At 41.7% G+C, this 19925-nt stretch overlaps 1 protein-coding gene across 3 annotated transcripts in view; it reads right to left on the reverse strand.

Moving 5' to 3' along the window:
- MYO1D (myosin ID) overlaps positions 1 to 19925 on the reverse strand; it is a 397979-nt gene that overhangs the window by 186499 nt on the left and 191555 nt on the right. The window lies entirely within an intron of this gene.

Consider the following 19925-nt stretch of genomic DNA (forward strand, 5'->3'; position numbering starts at 1 on the left):
TGTTAGACTTGCTTCAGTCCTGGGCAATGGAGCTCAGGCTTTGGTTTCAGCCCTGGATGCTGGGGCTCAAGTTACAGCCCCTCTGCCCATGGCAGAAGTCCTCAAGCTTTGGTTTCCCCACCCCCACAGCCCCCTGGCCAGTTGGGCTTGGGCCCTCCCACTTGGGACAGCAGGCTTTGTGCTTCTGTCCCCCTTCCTGCGATCGTGTAGTAATATTTATTGTCAGAAGGGGGTGGCAGTGCAAGGAAGTTTGAGAAAAGCTGCTGTACCTGTTCCAGTTTGAATTCATCTTTCTTAAACGTGAGAGACCAGAACTGCATACAGAGTTCCAGATGAGGTCTCACCAGTGCCTTGTATAACGGTACTAACAACTTCCCTCTTTCTACTGGAAATATCTTGCCTGATAAATCCTAGGACTGCATTAATCTTTTTCATAGCCACATCACATTGGTGCTCATCATCATCCTGTGATCAACCAACAGACAGAGATTTTTCTCCTCCTCTGTCACTTCCAATTGATATGTCCCCAGCTTATAGCAAAAATTCTGGTTAGTCCCTAAATGCATGACCTTGCACTTTGCACTATTACATTTCATCCCATTTCTATTACTCCAGTTTACAAGATTGTGCAGATCTTGTATGATATTCCGGTCCTCCTGAATATTGGCAATACCTCCCAACTTTGTCTCATCTGCTAATTTTATTAGCACACTCCTGCTTTTTGTGACAAGGTCATTAATAAAAATATTGAATAAGATTGACCCCAAAACTGATCCCTGAGGAACTCCACTAGTAACCTCCCTACAGCCTGACTGTTCACCTTTTGGTATGACCCACTGTTGTCTCCCATTTAACCAGTTCCTTATCCACCTTTCAGTTCTCATATTAATCCCTATCTTCTCCAATTTAACTAATAATTTCCCATGTGGAACTGTATCTAATGCTTTGCTGAAATCCAGGTAGATTAAGCACTGCAGTGCAAAACAATATTCAGAATCAGGGTCAGCTTTGCTGCAACACCCACAGGATGTTCAGAAGATGCATTAGTGAGTTAAGAAAGCTCAGTTTGGCTTTCTTCAAAGAAAAACACCACATGATCCTCAGTACAGGGAGAAAGCGAGTGAAAAAGGATCCTTCCTCTAAACCTTGTTTGCTCTCTCCCTCCAACCTCACACTTTGACAGTCATTTATTGCTCTGTTATGTCTACTTTAGACTGAAATCCTCCAGGCAAGAGGTTTCTGTATCCACCATGGCCAGATCCCAAATTTGTGGCCAAAGCAAGTTATGCTTCTCCTGCATCCTGGAGGAGCTTTAACTTGTGGGAGGGTTGTATTTAAGAACTACATAGAGATGTGGAAAAATCAATAGACCAAAAAACAAAGGAGGAGGATTCATAATTTCTTTTTCCTTTCTAGTCATCTTTCCCCAGTTATTGTCTCAGTGAACTCACCAAGGATGGGATTTGTCCGTTTTGATTTCTTGGGAAAGATCAAAATAAAAGGCAGGTATCCAATCCTCTTATCCTGAATCAAAACTTGCTATAATTGACACACTCAAGCCAGGTGGTCAATAAAAGATGTATTCCAATTAAAATGCAAAGCACCATAATGGCACTGGTGAGCTCCAATCTTTATATTTAGCAAGTGTCTGACTCACTTTCCATCTAGGTTCCATAATTAATTAGACCCAAGGCTTGTGCATCCTTCCTAACTGCAGAATACGATTAAGAGCAAAGTCTTAATGCATTCATTTTCACCACTCAAACAATTGGTCTCTCCTAAAACTTTTGTTTACTAGGGCAAAGAAAGAGTTCCAGTTAAATAAACATACTTACAACTAGCACCAGTGGAAAATTAGAGGGAAGAGCCTTGACCTGAAATTGAGGTTTCTTCCCAGTTTTTGCTTTTTCATAAGAACCAATGCTTGTTCTCTTCTGGACTGATTTCACTTTTTCTTTAATCCCCATATAACAGCAAGGTGATATGTGCTTTATGAGCGTCCATAGACAGATGGACCCAAATTCCCCCATACTACACTAGACTTTTAGCTACATTTCAAGATGCTTCCAGCTAAGCCAATATATACCATCACATGGATAGCTAATGTGGATTGGGCTACACCAAACTGTGTTAAGAATTTTTCATGACACAGCCCATTATGGGTATCAATGCAATATTAACTTCAAAGCCTAGCCAGAACTACTTAAAAACCAAGGGAGTTTTAAAGCAGCCACACACACAATATTCAGCTGAATTTAAAAAATATGAATCCCCACCTATGTTCTTCTCCATTATTTAGTTTGCACTGGATAGTCTCCCCAGTCTTTGGAAATCTGTTTCCCCGACCAGCTGTGAAAGTTAAATGGATAATGGAAAGCAGATGAGGAGTGTTCTTTAAGAGGGCCAATTTCACAAAGTTGAAAACATTTATGAGCCAAATCAGCTGGGAGGAAGAGTTTAATCAGAAAAATGTGAATGATAATTTGGAATTGCTTAAGAACACTTAACTAGATGCCCAAAAAGCCACAATCAAGGAATAAGGCTGTATTGGTTAAAAAACTAACCTGGTTTAGATAAGTGAAAGCTCTATAAAATTAAAAAATATACAACAAATGGAAGGAAGGTTTCAGAGTAGCAGCCGTGTTAGTCTGTATTCGCAAAAAGAAAAGCAGTACTTGTGGCACCTTAGAGACTAACAAATTTATTAGAGCATAAGCTTTCGTGAGCTACAGCTCACTTCATCGGATGCATTTGGTGGAAAAAAACGGAAGGAAGGAGAAGATGATACAACAAACGGAAGGAAGGAGAAGATGATAGTAATGAATATAAATTAGAAATTAGGAATTACAAAAAATTGCTTCCTTTACCAAAAGGACCACAGAGAAATATATGGTCGGCAAAGTTAAGGACAATAAGGAGGAATTTAACTATATTAGGAACAAAAAGAATAGTAATACTCAATGGCCCATTACTAGATGCAATGGTAGAATTATTAATTATTAGTAGTATTAATAGTAATGCAAAAGAGGCAGAAGCGTTCAATAAATATTTCTGTTCTGTAGTTGGAAAAATCAGATGATATGGTCATATGATGATGAAGAAATATCTACCATTCCAACAGTAAATTAGGAGGATGTTAAACAACAGCTACTATAGCTAGGCATTTTTAAATCAACTGGTCCAAGAGCCCAAGAGTTTTAAAATAGCTTGTTGAAGAGATCACTGGACTATTGATGTTGATTTTCAGTAAGTCTTGGAACACTGGGAAAGCACCAGAAGAAAGCTAATGTTGTGATAATATTTAAAAAGGGTAAACGAGATGACTCAAGTAATTATAGGCTTGTCAGTCTGACATCAATCTCAAGCAAGATAATGGAGTGGCTGATATGAGATTCAACTAATACATTCAAGGAAGGTACTATAATTAATATCAAACAACATGGGTTTATGAAAAATAGATTTTGTCAAAGTAACTTGATTTTCTTTTATTAGATTACAAGTTGGGTTGATAAAGTAATAGTGTTGACATAATATACTTAAGATTTCGGTAAGGCATTTGCCTGGTACAGCATGAAGTTTTGATTAAAAAACTAGAATAAAAAATTAACATGGTACACATTAAAATGTATTAAAAGCTGGCTAACTAATAGGTCTCAAAACATAATTGTAAATGGGGAATCCTCATTGATTGTCTGTGTTTCTAATGGGGTCCCACAGGTCCTACGCTCATTATTTAACATTTTTATCAATGACATGGAAGGGCGGGGGGGGGAAGGGAGGTCTTCACTGAAAGTTTGACAATGACACAAAAACTGGGAGAATGATAAATAATGAAGAACAGATCACTGATACGGAGCATTCTGGATCTCTTAGTAAGCTGGGTACCAGCAAACAATTTGCATCTGAATGACTAACTGTAAATGTATATATACAGGAACATAGAATGTAGGCCATACTTACAAGATGGAGGACTCTACCCTGCAAAGCAGTGACTGAAAAGGATTTGGGGGGTTGTGGTGGATAATCAGCTGAACACATGAGATCCCAGTGCAATAATGTAGCAAAAGGGCTAATGAGACCCTTGGATACATAAACAGGGGAATCCAAAGTAGGTTATTTTATCTTTGAATTTGGTGCTGGTGCGACTGCTGCTGGAATCTTGTGTCCAGTTCTGGTGTCCACAATTTAAGAAGGATGTTGATAAGTTGGAGAGGGTACAGAGAAGAGCCATGAGAATGATTAAAGGATTAGAAACCATGCCTTATAGTGATAGATTCTAGGAGCTCAATTCATGTAGCTTAACAAAGAGAAGGTTATCTGGTGAGCTGATTACACTAAGTACCTGCAAAGGGGAACAAATATTTAATAATGGGCTCTTCAATCTAGCCGACAAAGGTATAACAAAAAAAAAAAAAAAAAAAAAAAAGAGTACTTATGGCACCTTAGAGACTAACAAATTTATTTGAGCATAAGCTTTCGTGAGCTACAGCTCACTTCATCGGATGCATTCAGTGGAAAATACAGTGGGGAGATTTATATACACAGATACATAGAGAACATGAAACAATGGGTGTTACTATACAGACTGTAACGAGAGTGACCAAGAAAGGTGAGCTATTACCAGCAGGTGGGGGGGGGGGGAATCTTTTGTAGTGATAATCAAGGTGGGCCATTTCCAGCAGTTGACAAGAACGTCTGAGGAACAGTGGGGGGTGGGGGTGGGAGGGAGGAATAAACATGAGGAAATAGTTTTACTTTGTGTAATGACCCATCCACTCCCAGTCTCTATTCAAGCCTAAGTTAATTGTATCCTGTTTGCAAACCAGTCAGAGAACACTTCAATCTCTCTGGTCACTCGATTACAGACCCAAGAGTGGCTATTCTTCAACAAAAAAAACTTCAAAAACAGACTCCAACGAGAGACTGCTGAATTGGAATTAATTTGCAAACCCATGTATATTCAGCACTAAATCTAAGAATACATCAAGGTCATGTTGTACAGACAGTTATGCTGTGCAGAAAAGGGATAATCTATATCCATGGTACTCCACATTCATATTCCAACTGTATGTTGCCAGCATAATCAAAAGAAAAATGCAACTCCAAAGCCACAACAGCTGCTGTAATTCATTCTGTGTGTATGGTTTAGAAAGGATTCAGTAATGCAACTTCTTTCTGAAACTGCTTTGATTTATTGAGCAGCTTTTATTTTGTACAGGGTCCAGGCTTCTGACTGACCAAGCTGGAATTTCAACACCTGAGTCTGGCACAACTTGAGGTCATAGAGCATATATGTCTGAAAAATCAAGATATGTGCTACAGTTCTTACTAGCAGCCATTATTAGGTATTCCCCGGTCACATTTTTGATGATTCTAAAGTAGTTATCACCTTCTGGTTTTTCTTTCTCAAAGCAAATTTTTTTAGGTAAATGTAATTACACTTAGATTTTTTAAATTAAAGAGCTTGTCCAAAAGCTTTGTACACAAATTAAAATGTACAATTCATACAAAACTACAAGAATCTTTTGTACTCTATCTTCTAAAGTGTTCACCTTTAAGTATAAAATACAGTATAATTCATGTGTTTTACTTTAATGCACAATCTACATCATATTTCTGTGCAAGATATAGACACGTGTTAAAATACATTCCATTAGGCATGGTGGCCTTCTCAGTTCTAGCCAGCAGGTTAACAAAAGGGGTGTGCAGGTACATCTTCAAAGTTCAAACTGAAATTCAGCCAAGCTCTACCAAAATTCACACAACTAAAATAAACCTAATCCAGATTAACCCAACCTTCACAATCACCAACAAACCAGGCAAAAACCAAAATTAAATATTCTATTCTAGGGACTCCAACCTTCCCATACCTCTCTATCTTCCCTCCAAAGACCAAGAAAATAGCTGGCCTCGCAAAGTGCCTGTAAGGCCATAAATTTGGGCTATTTTGGACATGGGGGGTAACAGCATCTCAGTCGTGGACCCTCAATAGAAAACCAAGATCTGGATTTGTACAGACAGCGCATAATTTCAGACAATATGAAATGACTCATTAAGACCATGAGATGATGCTATCCAAACACACAAACAAGCACAAAGTGTAGTTTACATTCAAAAAACAAATAAAGCCTTTATAAATTAAATACCAGTTTCATGCTGCTGAAGGTACATGAACCTTGGAAAAATAGTTCATGCTTGCTATAACCTAACACCCCTTCCCAGTAGGCCTCCTTCACACTTGCCTGAAGTGTTTCATGATCAATGTTTCATGCTGCCCTAGTATAGTTGCCCTCAAGGCATCCAAACTAAGAAGAAGAAAAAAAAAAAAACACCCTAGCTAGAAAATTCACATAGATGTGAACCTTGCTACACACTTCTGAAAGATCTCAAAATGGCAGATGTTATTAAACATTTAAGTCAAAAGTGCAGCACATAAATAGCATGCAGGGCTGCATTTAACTCTTCTGAACACCAGGTGTTAGAGAACAAATGCTCAGACCTGAAGCCAGATTTTAATTATGTGATTTTCAATTGTTCTTCAAAGTCATCATCTCCTTGCAGACAAGGGATATGGGGGAAGTGGACAGTACTCCAATACTGAGCCCTCTGAGCCACTTGCACGCACGATGCGTGGCAAATTCCTTCAGTTCAAGTTTATAAGAAAAGCAGGTACAATATGGTATTTAATTTTTTATATATGTGTTTCAATGTCCACAATTCCAATAGCTCATCTCAATTAAAGGGTGAGGACCTATAAGCAACGAGTGGAAAACGGCCTGCTTTACACATGTACCATCTTCAACTGACATCAAGAAGTGTGCATTGTACATTCTATATTTATTTCTACTGAAAAGAAAATTTCACTAAAGAAAGAACTGTGAATGGAAAGGTCACACACTAAAGATTAATTCAGTTACATTCAGATACTGCATTCTACGATAAATCTGTTCCCTCTTACAAAGTACTCAACATAGAGCAAATCATTTGGTTTCTTTTCATGTACAATAGCCATCATGCTGTGTGTGAAATATGGAGTTGAGAGCATTAAAATCCATGGAAACATGAATTATTTCTACTTCTCAGCTAATATATCTAGCAAACAAGTCAAGGCACTTTCAACAAATGGCATAGGGGCATGCATGCATATATCTTCAAGGTTCAAAATGATCCTTCACTGTAATATTTAATCAAAAGAGGTCTTTCCATTCCACTCCAAGGAGTTTACTACATTCATGCTGGTGCTCTTAGGATCACCCTGTCAGTGAAGGCACTGATATGAAAAAAGGGTCCTACCTATTACTGCCTCTTGCACTGTTTCTGCAAAATGTTTTGTCCCTGCTAGTCAGGAAAGACAAGTCCCAGGAGAAGAGAGCATAACAAAGTCTCCTACATTAAGTGACCACAGCATTTTCAATCTTCAGAACATGTCAATTAACAATTTCCCATCCTGCCAAAATTTCCATGATAGCAAAAAATTCCCAAATTGAGACAAAAATCAAAATCTTAATAATTTTATTAACCAAAAATTTGAAAAAAGAGTCAGGTCAGTCAAAATGTTTGGTTTCAATTTTGACCATTTTATTTACTATAATTACCTTTAACTTCTCAACAAAAAGTCATTTCAAACTGAAAACTGGAATTGTAAGTTATCATCATCAACAATTTTCAAGTTGAAAAATTTGTCAAAACTGACCCTTTACCACAAAAAAGTTTTGTTTTGATGAATCTGCATTTTCTAGTGAAATATATTTTGACAAGTAGTTCCTGACCACCTGTAGTTCAAATAGTCATGATGTCTAATGCATATTATTCAGCAAGCAGTTGTAAAAAGGCATCGCTCTGCATACGTAAGACTGCTCCCCAGTAACTACTCTCCCCACTCCACCAAAAGAATCAATATATAGGATATCTTGTATTGACTCCATGCCAAGACTGAATAAAATCCATCGCAAATACCTCTGAATAGTTTCTCGTGGAGTTTGTCTTCACTAAGTAATCTTAGTGGAATTAAGCAATAACGTAAGCAGTCAAATACGATTATCAATAATTATGTTTGTTAGAATAGGTCTAAGCCCCAACCGACAATGGGACCGCACTATGCTGCTAGGTGTACAAACAGAGTAGACTGCTCCTGCCACAAAGAACTTACAGTCTAAACCAGGTTGCGAACCACTATCATTGTGGGCCACAGGTTGAGAACCACAGAGCCTCCTCCCCCCACCCAAAAAACCCCTCTACATTCCCCTATGGCAAGTTCCCCCCCACCCAGAGACCCCTCCACAGAGGGGGCCAGGAGGGGAGCCCTGGGCACAGGGCAGGCAGCTGGAACCAAGGATCCCGCCTTGCAGGGCTGGGCAGCTGGACCCCAGGACCCCGCCTGCAGGGCCGGGCAGCTGGACCCCACTGCACAGAACAAGGCAGGGAGCCTGGCTGCCAATAGCCAGACCAGGACCCAGCTGTGTGGGGCCAGGCAGCCAGGACCTCTGCACTGGGCCATGAGCAGAGCGCCAGGTGCAGGCTGGCAGCCAAGACCCTAGGCGCAGAACCCCACCTAAAACCTAGCACCCTGGGAACCCCCGGTTCCCAGCACCCCACCCCCCATAAACCTGCCCAGAGACACACACTCCTGCTCCCTGGCTGCACTCACAAGGCCCCTGTTGGCATTAGCCCTCCTGCAGGCAGCCAGACACTATCTCCCCTTCAGCCAGCCCCATCCCCTATCACACCTGAGCGGCAAATTTTGACTTTTTTTTTTTTAGTACACAGCTGGGCCACAGTTGTGTGCTAATTGGGCCACATGCAGCCCACAGGCTGAGAACTACTGATCTAAACAGAGAGGAAACAGAGTGGGGGAAGGGGCACAACACAAGTAGAGTGAATGATGGCAATATGTCAGGTTCATCTCAAAAGTTGGAAGGGGATCAGCTAAATGGAACAAAAGGCCAAGGAATGAGGAGGAAACAGGGCAGGGGAGAGGACGCTAAGGAGGCAGATGTGGAGTGATGCTGCAGTGAAGAGACTGTGAAGCAGAGGAAGGGAAAGGGTTGGAACAAACAGCTCAGCACAGAAAAAGTCCAGTCATCGAATCATAGAATATCAGGGTTGGAAGGGACCTCAGGAGGTCATCTAGTCCAACCCCCTGCTCAAAGCAGGACCAATTCCCAACTAAATCATCTCAGCCAGGGCTTTGTCAAGCCTGACCTTAAAAACCTCAAAGGAAGAAGATTCCACCACCCTCCTAGTGAAATTTTTTTTCCTAATATCCAACTTAAACCTCCCCCACTGCTACTTGAGACCATTACTCCTTGTTCTGTTATCTGCTTCCACTGAGAACAGTCTAGATCCATCCTCTTTGGAACCCGCTTTCAGGTAGTTGAAAGCAGCTATCAAATCCGCCATCACTATTCTCTTATGCAGACTAAACAATCCCAGTTCCCTCAGCCTCTCCTCATAAGACATGTGTCATAGTTCCTTCCCCACTCTGAACTCTAGGGTACAGATGTGGGGACCTGCATGAAAGACCCCCTAAGCTTATTCTTACTAGCTTAGGTTAATCGCTGCCACCACCAAAGTGTTACACAAAGAACAGGGGAAGTGCCCACTTGGAAACGTTTCCCCCCACCCCCAAATATCCCCCCAAACACTACACCCCCTTTCCTGGGGAAGGCTTCATAAAAATCCGCACCAATTTGCACTATTGAACACAGACCCAAACCCTTGGATCTTAAGAACAATGAAAAAGCAATCAGGTTCTTGAAAGAAGAATTTTAATTAAAGAAAAAGTAAAAGAATTACCTCTGTAAAATCAGGATGGTAAATACCTTACAGGGTAATCAGATTCAAAACATAGAGAATCCCTCTAGGCAAAGCCTTAAGTTACAAAAAGATACATTCCATTCAGCACAATTTATTTTATCAGCCATTTAAACAAAACAGAATCTAACACATATCTAACTAGATTGCTTAATAACTCTTTACAAGAGTTCTGACCTGCATTCCTGCTCTGGTCCTGGCAAAAGTATCACACAGACAGAGAAGACTCTTTGTTTCCCCCCGCTCCAGTTTTGAAAGTATCTTGCCTCCTCATTGGTCATTTTGGTCAAGTGCCAGCGAGGTTATCTTAGCTTAACGCTTTACAGGTGAAAGGGTTTTTCCTCTGGCCAGGAGGGATTTAAAGGCGTTTACCCTTCCCTTTATATTTATGACAACATGTGTTCCAGTCCCCTAATCATTTCTGTTGCTCTCCACTGGACTCTTTCCAGTTTTCCCACATCCTTCTTGTGGTGTGGGGCCCAAAACTGGACACAGTACTCCAGATCAGGCCTCACCAATGTCAAATAGAGGGGAACAATCACGTCCCTCGATCTGCACGCAATGCCCCTACTTATACAGCCCAAAATGCCGTTAGCCTTCTTGGCAACAAGGGCACACTGTTGACTCATATCTAGCTTCTCATCCACTGTAACCCCTGGTCCTTTTCTGCAGAACTGCTGCCTAGCCATTCGGTCCCTAGTGTGTAGCAATGCATGGGATTCTTCTGTCCTAAGTGCAGGACTCTGCACTTGTCCTTGTTGAATCTCATCAGATTTCTTTTGGCCCAATCCTCTCATTTGTCTAGGTCCCTCTGTATCCTATCCCTACCCTCCAGCGTATCTACCACTCCTCCCAGTTTAATGTCATCTGCAAACTTGCTGAAGGTGCAATCCACGCCATCCTCCAGATCATTAATGAAAATATTGAACAAAACTGGCCCCAGGACTATCCTTTGGGGCACTCCGCTTGATACCATCTGCCAACTAGCCATGGAGCCATTGATCACTACCCGTTGAGCCCGACAATCTAGCCAGCTTTCTATCCACCTTATAGTCCATTCATCCAGCCCATTCATCCAGTCAAAACTGTAGGAAGTTCTTTGAATGTCCAGAGGTCCTTACTTTGGCTACTTCTGCTCCTACCAGCTGAAGTCTCTGGCTGCTTCTCATCTACAGCTTTCCCTCAAGGCCACATGGAAGGAGCAAAGTGACCGTATGGGTCCTAATGTCTCCATAATGGGGCATGGTTTCTCCTGCACAGTTCTGAGTCCAGGGGACATTGGCAGGGGGGGGGGGGGGGAGGAGGGGAGGACAGAGGGAAAGAGATGGTCATGGTTGGGCCTCTTTTACACCCTCCCCTCCCCACAACCCACAGTGCAGCAGTCCCTGTTTTGGCTGCTTCTGCACCTTCCAGCTGAAGCCTCTGGCTGGCTCAACTGATCAGTATAGACAAGAGGTAAAAGTTTTAAGAATGTCTTAGTGACTTAGGAACCTAACGCCCATTATCAGAAGTGACAGACCTAGGCCAGATCTACACTAGAAAAGGTTTGTCAGTGTAGCTATAGCAGCAAACCCTCCTAATGTAAATGCGGCTTATATTGGCAATAAAATGCTTTTACATAGTTTATGCTGGTTCCCTGAGCAAAATAAGCTCTAAAGACAAAAGGACTTATGCCACTATAACAGCATCTGATCTTGGGCTTTTGATAGTGTAGAAATGTTCAAAAATGTCACACTCCTACCAATATTATTATTTGTGGAAAAGTGTTTAGGGGTAGACATGGCCTTAAGAGCCTAAGTCACTTAGGCACTTTTGATAATTTTAACGAGGACAAAGGTCAGCATTGTCAGGTGGTTATGGTTATACCCTGGTCCCAGCAACACTCAACCCTGGTTCACTGGTCATGATCAATAACTGTCCTTGTTTACACTGACCAGTAAATAGCGGCCAGAAGAGCTGATTAGAACATGTTTCCCCCCCCGCATGGAAAATTGAGTTTTTGGCAAAATATTTTGGAAAACCATATTGTTTTGATTCAGAAATAATGCCACAGTGCAGTTTTGTGTTTCTATTCTCCTCTATAGGCTAGAAACCCTGGTCAGAATATGTCTCCGATGATGCACCATGGTCTCTCCTCTTGGAGAGGGGAGGTAGGGCAACATGGGAAATGTAGTCCAGCTTGGAAGCCCAGTCCATGAAGGAAAATGGGGACATGAAGCAACCAAACTACAACTCCCATGGAGAATGGTAGCAACATATCTAAACCAAAGTATTTTGGGTTTTGGCTATTTTTTTTTATGAAAAAATTGAAGTTTTCTGAAAAAGTCAGACTATTCTCGAAAAACGTTTAGTCACAAATGCAATTTTCCATCAGAACAGCTTTGATAGAAAATTTTTGACCAGACCTAGTGGCCAGTATCAAAGCAGCTAACTCAATTTCTTAAATTTTGTTGAAATGTAATGTCTCCTACTACAAGGGTATGTCTACATTACCTGCTGGATCGGTGGGCAGCAATCGATCCAGCGGGGGGAGGGTCGATTTATTGCGTCTAGTCTAGGCGCGATAAATCGACCCCCGAGCGCTCCCCGTCAATTCCTATACGCCACCGCCATGAGAGGTGCAGGCGGAGTTCATGGGGAAGTGGCAGCAGCCAACTCACCGCAGTGAAGACACCACTGTAAGTCGATCTAAGTAAGTCTTAGATCTGAAGTTGTATAACTTAGATCGATTCCCAACCTCCTCCTCCCCCCAGTGTAGACCAGGGCTAAGACAAGCCTATGGATAGAATGGACAGGGGTGGAGGGAGGGAGAATCAAACATGGTGCCTGAGTTATGCTGCCCATCCAGAGAGGCTGTTAGGCATGGTTGGCATTTTAATGTTCAGATATCCCTTTGACTATCTTATAATGTGGGCTTCCTATGTCCAACAACTGAATGACTAATTACTTTTGTTTCATCTCATCAGGAATGGGTCCAGGTCATTTTAAGGAATCCTTGACACACATGCGTAGTGTTACCCATGGAATAACCTGTGTAAAACTGGAAAACCTAGAAGAGACAGGATGAACAGATGAATGACAAATCTGTTTCATGACAACTTAGAAATCAGTGCCTGGATCTTATCCTACCATTTCTGCATCAGGAAAATAATGTTATCTCAAATCCTACATGGATTGTCATTTGAGTGAGAACCAAGGAGCAATACATTTATCACAAATTCATAGCCTGAAGTGTGGAGCGTGTTCACTGGATACCCTCTGCTGATGCTCTGATGACTGTTTTCTAAATAGTACCCCAACTCCTCACTCAAGCTGTTATCACTATTGATATCATGAAAACCCTGGGAGTGGAGGATTGATCAAAGGGTGATATTTTATATTATTTGTGGAAGTCTCCTTAAGCAAATCAAAAATAGTTGTCAATGACTGATATATGTCAATAAGCTTTTGACTGGTCCCCAACATTGAGCCACCTGGAGAGACTGCAGCAGGAGTAAAAACTAGAATCTCTATCCTAAACTTCATAATTTTAATCAGCCTGTTCAGCCTCGAGGATGCCTCCTGACCTCGTTCTTATCATTCAGAATAGGGAGTTGAGCCCTGAACACTAATCTTGAGGGACGGGTCCTAACTGCTTCCAACAGCTCTTTGGAGGTGAGTTTTCCCTGTGGACAGTTTAATGTTTCTCATCTCTTCAGGTTGCCCTTGTGGACTTACAGTCTTCTTGGAATTCAGGGACATGAGAACTCAGGTTTGTCAGTGTTCTCAGCTACCACTTTTCCCCAAACAGGATTTCATCTGAGAATTATGAGGCATGAAGAATTCACTTTGGCTAATATACACCATCCAGAGAAGATGCCAGGCCATTGAATTAGTTGCCATGGGTCTTTCTATGAGTTTGCTGGGTCAGGCTTACACTAGGGAATTTTACAAAACTACTCTCACTAGGTCAGCTAAAATGGTGGGAGCCTTAGTATAGACAAGGCTCTGGCAGCTCCTGGTATTTTTACCACCATGTTTATTAAGTCTGATTTTCAAGTTAAGTTAGTCCTTGGCCACACTTCAATTAAACTACAACAATACGTCTGCACCAGCTGTCTACAACGAGTAATTCTAATACATTACACAAGACAAAGTGGTTTTGAGATGTAAAAGATAAGTGATAGTTTCGAAATGAAAAACTCTGGGCACTAAGACAGGTTTCAGAGTAGCAGCCATGTTAGTCTGTATCCGCAAAAAGAAAAGGAGTACTTGTGGCACCTTAGAGACTAACAAATTTATTTGAGCATAAGCTTTCGTGAGCTTATGCTCAAATAAATTTGTTAGTCTCTAAGGTGCCACAAATACTCCTTTTCTTTCTGGGCACTAAGAAAGACTGCTGTCTTCAGTGAAGACAATGGAGATGCACGGATGTAACAGAGCAGAATTTAGCCTTCAGAATCTATTTCTGATCCAAATGAATCATAAATAGCCTAGTTTAGTTGTTGGACACCAGGTTAAGATCAAAGAGGTAGGCCTTCAAAAAAATCTATTTTAAAAAGTGAGCAAATCTAGTAAACCCTACTACAAGGTTCTAATACAAGCCTTCAGCACCGGGGTAATGTGCTCTCCAGGGTTGTGATTTCTAAAGTGCAATAACATGTTGCACATTAATTGAGAAGTGCAGACCCAGCTGATGTGCTTCAATTTAGTTCTGTTTGAAACAGTACATTGAGGTGCACTAGGGAGCCTTTAGTGAAGGACTGTGTATAGCGTAGCTGGGCAGACGACATACAGAAGATCCCAATCCTGCATTATTGAGCATGCCGCTGTGGATCCACAAGTTACTCTGGCCTACCAGCAAAAGGGAGGCCTGGTAAGGTAGCTGAGGACCACATTAGCATGAGGAGGATGGTTCTTGAGCCCATGTCTCCTCAGATATGCCCATTCTCTGCCAACATTCCATCATATTTTACCCTGTGCCACTGAAAGGAAACAGCTACAGAGGGGCTTGAGACTAGTTCCCTTCTCAGTACCAAGGATACTCCGTGTTTAACCTTATTTGGTCCCACACACAGCATCTGCATGCACTTGCACTGAAGCAAGACCACCCTGCATCATCTGCTCCTCACTTCCTAAAAGGTCACAGTATCAAGGCCTAGACATATGCTATAAATCTAGGAAATATGTACATAATTATTCAATTTATACCCAGTCTTCAAGAACACACATTCTCTCTCATAAGATGGTAATTGTGTTGAGACTGTAGATGGTAAACCCGTTACATCACCTTTTATTTGGGTCACTGAGCAGAAGCCCTTGTCAGATTACCACTGCAGATCCATAATCTGACATGAAAATGCCTCCTTTGTTAGAATGGAAGCTTCCCTATGTGGTTAATGTTTCCTAGCACGCTTTGCTTTAAGGACTCATGGGGACTGAAGAAAGGGAAGGTGAAACATTAAATTATGACAAGTCAGCCATGGTTCTCTTTCCTACTCTTCCCCACTGAGCCCAGGGAATGTTGCTATGGTAACAACATCTGCAGGGTTGTGAGTGACAGATCTCCTGAGAGGACTGTCTGGGAACTAGAATGCCTCAAGTGAAAACAAATGCTGCCAGTGCAAGCTGTTAGAATATACAAAGGCAAGGATAATTTGAAGACTGCAGTTCTGTGCATTAGGAAGACGTGTTAACACACACCTCTGCTTCCAAGGCATGCAACAGAGGAAATTCTTTCCCAAGGTACTGGGGCTTCCTTTAGCAAAGGTTAAGTGTAGGTGTCTTGGACCTGGGACCATTTCATTTTAGCAATGGCTGTCATATTGATGTATCAAATTTACTGCCTCGGTAATCACGCATCACCAGGGCAACTAACCAAGAGCTGCTTCCAAGAGCATAAATCACTAGCCTCCCAGCTTGACTTGGGAGTGGAGAGAAATGAGAGAGTTTGATCTGCTTTTAAGATGAAAAAATAAAAATGAAGACAAGCAGACAGAGAGCACAAGTATACAAGCTGTCAGTAGGGAGACAGGATATGGGATGAGCAGGAAAGCAGATTGAGGGTTAAGATAATTTATCATCTTGGCATTATCCCAGCCTTGCTCAATTCTACTTGCCTACCCTGTTTTTTGTTTGTTTGTTTGTTTTAATGGGCAAGTAACACATAGTTCTTTCCCATCACATCAAAGGCAGTGTAAGTAGGTTTTATACGTAGGCTGGTACATTTTCCTGACAATTTTGCAAGATTAAAATTCTTATGCATAAGGTAAAGAACTGACTGGGAAGAGTAGTTGCTGGGTTATAATGCAAGACCAACCCCTGCTTCCCCTGCATTAAACTGGAAAGATATACTGAAGTGATAACTGCAGGTGTAATACTCTGACAGAATTACACAGAAATAGTGCACTAAATTGTACTGAGCTATGAATATTATGCATTTTGATTAAAAACTAGAATGATATTAAAATTAACATGGCACACATTAAATGGATTAAAAATGGCTGATAGGTCTCAATATGTAATTGTAAATGGGAATCATTGAACAGGTGTGTTTTCAGTAGGGTGCTGCAGGGATGGGTTCTTGGTCCTACACTATTGAAACATTTTTTGAAACAGATCAATGACCTGGAAGAGTACATAAGATCACTGATAAAGTTTGCAGATGACACAAAAATTGGAGAAGTGACAATTAATGAAGAACCACCAATCACTGATACAGAATGATTTGGATCACTTGGTAACTTGGGCACAAGCAAACAACAAGCATTTTAATATGGTTAAATGTATACATCTAGGAACATAGGCCATACTTCCACGATGAGGGACTCTATCCTGGGAAGCAGCGATTCTGAAAAAGATTTGGGGGTCATGGTGGAAAAACAGCTGAACATGAGCTCCCAGTGTGATGCTGTGGCCAAAACAAATGCGATCCCTGAATGCATGAATGATGGATCTTGAGGAGAAGCAGAGAGGTTATTTTACCTCTGAATTGGGCACTGGTGTAACTGCCGCTGAAATACTGTGTCCAGTTCTGGTGTCCACAATTCCAGAAGGATGTTGATAAATTGGAGAGGGCTCAGGGTAGAGCCCCAAGAATGATCAAAGGATTAGAAAACATGCCTTATAGTCATAGACTCAAAGAGCTCAATCTATATATCTTAACAAAGAGAAGGTTAAGGGGTGACTTGATTACAGTCTATAACTACCTACCTATGGGGAATAAACATTTTATAATGGGCTCTTCAGTCTAGCAGAGAAAGGTACACCACGAACCAATAGCTGGAAGTTGAAGCTAGACAAATTCAGCCCAGAAACAAGGCAAAAATTTTTGATAGTGAGGGTAACTACCCATTGAAACAACTTACCAAGGGTGGTTATGGATTAACTATAGGAATTCTTCTGGGGACGTTCTCTGGCCTGCATTATACAGGTGGTCAGACTGGCCTTGGAAACTATGAATCTGTACCAAACATACTTCCTGGACAGGCATCTATATTTATTGAAAAAAATTCCACCAGCTAACCCCCGGAAAAATGCTGCTAAGGGGGGAAATACCCAAAGATAGAGTCCTTGTAACAACAGTCCTTGTTACAGTAGAACAGCTCATTTGTTTCCCAAAAGGTTAATCATAGTGACAGAAAGACCACAACTATAGTAAATAATCTCAAAATGCACTTCTTAAGAAGTGCTGATCTTCCAAACTAGTGAGTATAAAAATCACCATTCAAGTTGTGTCACAGACTCACTGTCAAAAAGATTTTTTTAGTTTTCAAACAGAGATGACTAACATGCAATAAGTATCTCACTGTAACATCCTAGTCAGGGTGCTGGAACTAGGGGTGCTGGGGGTGCAGCAGCACTTCCCAGCTTGAAGTGGCTTCCATCAGATACAGGGTTTCGAATCATAGGACTGGAAGGCATATCGAGAGGTCATCTAGTCCAGTCCCCTGCATTCATGGCAGGACTAAGTATTATCTAGACCAGGGATTGGCAACCTTTGGCACGCGGCCCACCAGGGTAAGCCCCCTGGTGGGCCCCCTGGTGGGCCGGGCCAGTTCGTTTACTTGCTGCGTCTGAAGGTTCGGCCAATCGCGGCTTCCACTGGCCGCGGTTCGTCGTCCCAGGACAATGGGGGCTGTGGGAAGCGCTGGCCACCGCTTCCCACAGCCCCCATTCGCCTGGAGCGGCATACCGTGGCCAGTGTGAGCCGCAATCAGCCGAACCTGCAGACGCAGCAAGTAAACAAACTGGCCCGCCCAGGGGCTTACCCTGGTGTGTTATATGCCAAAGGTTGCCAATCCCTGGTCGAGACCATTCCTGACAGATATTTGTCTAACCTGTTCTTAAAAATCTCCAATGATGGAGATTTCAAAACCTTCCAAGGTAATTTATTCCAGTGCTTAACCACCCTGACAGTTGGGAAGTTTTTCCTAATGTCCAACCTAAACCTTCCATGCTGCAATTTAAGCCCATTACTTCTTGTTCTATCCTCAGAGGTTAAGAAGAAAAATTCTTCTCCTCCTTCCTTTTAACAACCTTTTATGTACTTGTTTTATGTACAGTTTTGTTCAATGGCTTTCAGCATCCCTACTATAAAAACTGTTCCAACACCACTGATCCTAGACGACAATGGGCACCTGTAGTTTTTACCATGAGGTCAACACAATATTTTCTAGTCATAAGTGATCTCACCTAGCTACATCTCAGTAAAAACTATAGGTATCATACCTCCACTAGGATTTTACAATGTGATAGTTAATCTGTGTTCGTTATCCCACGTTAAACATGCTTTTTTTAAGCAATGAAGACAAAAATAAAGGTTTCTCAAGGGAAGACGACACTAGATGGTGACAATGAAAGCAAAATATTCCATTCATCATACTGCTGGTCACATTGTCTTCATTATCCAATTTAACTGAATTCATAACTAGCACATTCTTAACCATTTATTAAATGCAAAAATTAGCATTGTTATTTTAAATGAGAAGTCATGCACTTCAGAGGTTTCTGTACTAATGACAACCATCCTGTTGCGCATCCTGTTTATTGTACCATAAAACCATTTAGCATAAATGATAAGAGACTATGATGTACATTTAAAGGAAACAGGAAGCAAAAATATGAGATGCAATGTGGGATTTGTTTTTGCAAATATTCCCCTTCCTTTTAAAAAGATAAATCATCACAAACTTGCGGTAGACTTAAAATCAGAATTAAAAGTTTTACTACAAGTGCATGAGTGTTGTGACAAAGCTCTGTCCTTGCCTCCGTGGTTCCCGCGTTTCCTGGCGGATTTCGCTAGCCTCAGAGGCTCACTGTGACCCTCCACGTAACCCTTCTTTCTCTAGAGACAAGGGTCACAGTCTACTGAGCCATTTTCATCATAAGCCAGCGAGGGAGGTGAGGAGAAGTTATCCTTCCTTGCACAGTCTCTGTTGTCTCCCAGTCTCAGTGATTAAACAGGGGGCAAAGGTGGGGAGGGGGGAGCCCGGGCCCACCCTCTACTCCAGGTTCCAGCCCAGGGACCCTAATAGTATCAGCTATGGTAGCTGACCTTTTAGAAACATGACATGTACAATTCCCTGGGCTACTTCCCCCACAGCAGCCCTCACTTCCTCAAGCTCCATTTCACCCTTACCTCAGGGCCTCCTTCCTTTGTGCCTGATATGGTGTGTACTACTCAGCCTCTCCAACCACGCAACTTCTTCCCACAGCTCCTGACATGCACACCCACCTGACTAACTGGGAAGCTTTTAACTAGTTTCAGCCAGCCCCTGATTGGCTTCAGGTGTCCCAATCAACCTAGCTTTCTCCCTGCCTTCTGGAAAGTTCTTAATTGGCCCCAGTTGTCTTAATTGACCTGGAGCAGCTTCCATTTCATCTAACCTGGTACCAGGGATTTCTTTAGCCTGGAGCTAATATATATCTATCTCCCACTACTTTTCTATAGCCATCTGGCCTTGCCCCATCACTATGTGCACATTAAAATTTCCAGACTAATTGTTTGGCTCATTTAAAATCAACTTTGGCTTTTTCGGTTATTCAGAACTGCCTATAATAATGGCAAGGTTAAAGTTTCTATCTTCAGTTTGAGTTTTGGTCTTGTGTAATTTGAATAATTGAATAATGTG

Source organism: Dermochelys coriacea, chromosome 27 (genome assembly GCF_009764565.3).
Source record: "Dermochelys coriacea isolate rDerCor1 chromosome 27, rDerCor1.pri.v4, whole genome shotgun sequence".
NCBI classification, from domain to species: domain Eukaryota; kingdom Metazoa; phylum Chordata; order Testudines; family Dermochelyidae; genus Dermochelys; species Dermochelys coriacea.